Source organism: Equus caballus, chromosome 2 (assembly GCF_041296265.1).
Source record: "Equus caballus isolate H_3958 breed thoroughbred chromosome 2, TB-T2T, whole genome shotgun sequence".
Classification (NCBI taxonomy): domain Eukaryota; kingdom Metazoa; phylum Chordata; class Mammalia; order Perissodactyla; family Equidae; genus Equus; species Equus caballus.
Window position 1 is genome coordinate 114,612,979 of NC_091685.1, and position 4,446 is coordinate 114,617,424.

The window sequence follows — 4,446 nt, forward strand, 5'->3', positions numbered from 1 at the left end:
TACTTCCTAGAGGGCCTCTCTCCCTGAGGCCATGCACTGAGCTGCAGCAGTTTCCCGATGCCTGGGCGCCACCCCAGGCCCATCCTCAACCAAGCTGTCCTCTCCCTGCTCTCAGGCAATCTCTTCTCCCTTCGCTCCACTGTCACTCACTGGAGGAATGTAGTCCAACTTTTGACTTAAGCTATTAGTAACAAGGTGATACAGATGAAGTTAAATCATTTTCCTTACTCAAAATAGGTTGTATTTGGCAGAAAGCAAAAATTTATATCCAGAGCAAAGAGTCAGATGCCTTTAAAGTCAAACCAGAGGAGACTGATTCTATGACTCCGCTGCTAAGAGGTGAGTGGAAATCACTTCATTTCCTCAGCCTCAAACATAACGTTCTCTTATTCCTTAGTAGAAAAACACAGTCCTCTTCTGCAGCAAGGAATCTTCAGCAGAAGGGAAAAGAAGAAGTGAAAAGAGAGGGATATTAAAAGTCGTCTGGGAATTACTTCCAATTCTGAAGCAAGCAAAGGAGTAGGGGCTCTTTATTGAGCACTACTCTGTGCCACACATTAGAAGCTGCTTCTGCAAGGTGAACGACAAAGACTAATTCCTCAGAGCATGAACAGCAGGGTGACAAGCTCAGGACTTAATGAGTAGACAAAGGCAGCTATCAGATGGGACGGCATCTTTCACTCGAGGGTGAGTGAAAGCAGTCAGAACTGGGCATGTTCCCAAAGGGATTCTGACGCCGTCCTATGCAAGACCCTGTCAGGAGCACCTCAAGGAGGCAGTGGGATTTAAAATTGACGAAGTTAGCTGGCTCACAATCTTACATTTGTGCTTGTATTTTCTTAAATTTTGCTTTGGAATTATTTTCATAAATACAGTATTGTTAATCATGCTTATATGCTTTAAAATTTTCATCTCAATAAGATATAAGAGTAAAGTAAGTTATAATCTGGAGCTCCTACTTACCATGCATGTAACTCTAGCTTTTTGGACAAGGCCAAATAATCCATCCTCAGGTGTAGCTTATCTGAATTACAGGCAATATTATTACATCAAAAACCTCTCCTTTACTAAATATTCAAGTATGTACCTACCCAGAATTTGTCTTGAAAAGCATAAACCTGTAAAATGACGGCAAATTCCATAAGACATTTAAGCAATTACCTTGGTAATATAAGCAGCATAAACTACTAAACTGGATTATCTCTGAACAAAATCGTGTTTGACTTTCTGCCCTCTGCTTTAAAAAGACAAAGAAAACACAAAAAAGGCAGAATGATACAGTTATTCGTTCACGATATTAACACTAGTTAATATTAACACTGTAATTGTAAACTAAAAACTTGAACAGACGTGGGATTCTATAAAAGGTGTGTTTCGTGACAACACAGGCCTAGGCCTTTCCTCCCATTGGACACGTGGACGGCTTGAGGCCACAGCACTGCCTTAGTCCACATCAGCAATCTCATTTGTGTCTTCCAAAGTATACTGACTACATGTTTTCAAGGTGATGGTTTCCTGTCCCAATTGGGTAACTTTTTTTCCTCTTTTTTTAGTAAATTTGGTTACGTAGTATTTAGAGGCCAGGATTTAAAATATGCATGGAGTACTTAGCCAAATTAATTTTAAGAAATTTTAGCTCATGTAGGAAAATGTAGTGAGCAAAGGAGACAAACTATTTTAACTGCCAACATCTAGGGAGATTTCACACGAACATCTCAGATTACCGTCTTCCCTCTGTGGTGACAATTAGCTGGAGCTGAGTAATGATGTCCACCTTACCCAGAGCATGTGCTCTCCTGTCCCCAGCTCTCTCTCTGGGTCTCTATGGCCCTAAGATCAAGTCACTGGCTATTAAGGTGCTCTGTGCTGCTCTGCCTTTCTTAGAGAGGAGCTGAGACAACCCATCAAAGTAGGAAAACAGCACAGACAAGATAAATGTGAGAAAGTAAACGAGTGAAAGTAAATATTTCTATGCTTAATATAATTCAAAGTATGTCTAAAAAAGACAATTATTCCACGATATGAAAAACTCATGCCTTGCTTCACTGATTCATATTATATGCTTAGTTTCTGTATGCTTAACCTACCTTATCTGATTTTACTGTTTATTAGCACCTCCAGTTACAGAAGCAAGAAGTATAACCCATACTCAAACTGATTATTTTAATATTTTGTCCAATACTAGAAAAAGGGTTCATTGGAAAAGAATTATCTAGATGAAATGAGGCAGTTTTCTCTGTGCATTTTAGCTAGCATGTTTATATCTGAGTAAATGATGGAGGCCTTGAGAGCGGACGCAATGTGGCTTTTCCAGAAATGGAATCTTCAGTGGGCTCAGTTTGCTGGATAAATGTACTAACCTTCTGGGAAGTCCTAGATTTATAGCTTCAAAACTGACTACACATACTTGAGACCCAAGCTAAAGTTTAGTCCCTATCGCCACACATCACAGATAGGATAATGCTCAAAGTCCTACATGGACCCGAAGATTACAGGATTGTTCGAAGAAAAGCCTTTCTTAAAAGCAAAGGCTTATGTCTTTAATAGCTTACAAAAATATGAGACATTTTCAGATCAAAGACTACTATTTAGAATGAGTACCAACTGGGCCATTATTTTGTCAAGTTAATAAAGATTATTAATCAGAAAAATCTGGAACTACACTTCAAAGACCAAATCTTATGTTCTTAAATTCAGGATGAAAACAGTATGGGTTTTAAAATAAGCTGCTGTAACTTATCCGAAAGTTGTAATTTAGCAATTAAGATGAGTAGAAAGTATTTTACGAGACATGAAAAGGAATCATTCCTAGTAACAGCCATGACACAAAGATCTCGGCTCTTGACAGCACATTAACTCCCCGGCATCTTACATTACAACTTCATCAACTTAAAATGAAACTACGGCATAATACTTCCTTGGCTTTAGAGTAGGAGAGAGATGTGGTTTCAGTTTCCACATTTATGAGCTAAGGACTCACAAGTGGCTCTTCTACCAGAACAGTCTACTGCTGATGCAGGACTGGTCCATCCCAACTTTGGATATGTGACCCGGCTGCCATGCCAGAGTCCCCTCGCTTTGACACCTCTCACCCTGTGCTGTCTCATGGTGGCCATTCCACATTTTGACTGACATCGCCACAATTCCTTGGTCTCACCTGGTTCAGGAGTGTTTGGTGTGATATTCCCCACCACAAAATCTGTTCCAGCTGCCATCATCGACCTCCTCCCTTTTCTTTTCTACACAGTGAAGAAAAGTCCAAAAGAACTGGAGTACTTGGGGCCTCCTATCAACACCCTCTGAAAGGAGACAGGTAACAGGGAGAAGTGCTGCCGCTGAAAATACACACCACCATTTGGCTTAGAATACCTACAACTGTCATCATGCATAATACTAGGTATGCTGATCTTAGAACTTTTAAACTGAAAAAATTTAGGGTTACTTCAAATTAGCTCCTATCCCCAATAAAGAATCGTTAAGTGAAGCAACTAAAAATTATTTTTGGTGATTTCTTAGATAATTTTGTGAAAATGTTAAGACATGAAAATATAAAGATGATCAAAAGTCAGAGGAGGTCAGAGTAATGAGTTTTCACTGGAAACCTTTCCTCAGTGAACACAGATTCCATTGTGAAAGTGATCCCCCAACCTTTACTGAAAGTGAGGTAGCAAAACTAGTGAGTCAATTCCATCCTCTGTCATAAGAATGCCACATTACACTGTCAAAGGGATCATTCTAGGCCTTGTATTTTTTCCCACCACCTATTCTTTTCTTATTTGCTCGAAATATGGTGGGCTGTGGCTCCCTTTAACTTTCAAGCTACAAAGAAGCCACTCCTAGCTCTGTGTAAGGTGACGTTATGGTACAGATCTCACAGGTAGTCGACTAGGCCAGGTAAGCAACAGGACCGTTGCTTTCCCTTGGCTAGGCCCAAGGTGTGGACCATACTAGAGAGTCCTGTTTATAGGACAGACGCACTGCCTAGCTGGTATTTCTAAGGACCCACACTGGGCAACTGGAACATCTCTATACCCTCCTCATTCTCAGGTCAACTTTGACAAACAGTTTTCTCTCTAGATAATTTATAATTGTTGAAGTTGAAAATACACCACCATTTCAGTAAAAATTCTAACTGACACATCATATCTACATCAAGAAAGGCATTAGTCAAATGCTCTCTGTACTAGAAAGTACTAACAGGTTGTGCAACTTAAATTCATCAGGCTTTTAAGGATCTCAAGCCTATTTCTATAACTGAGTCCTTATCTGCAAACTGAGTCTTTAGTGGGTAAAATATAACCTCACTTTAGGTGTAATATGAGCCAATGAGAAGCACAGAATGGCCACTAAAATGCATCACAAACCAAAAGTAGAACCAGATCTCAGGTCACTCCTTTTTCATTTGGTAACAACAGCAACTCCACTTACAGAAAACAGACTCCCAAA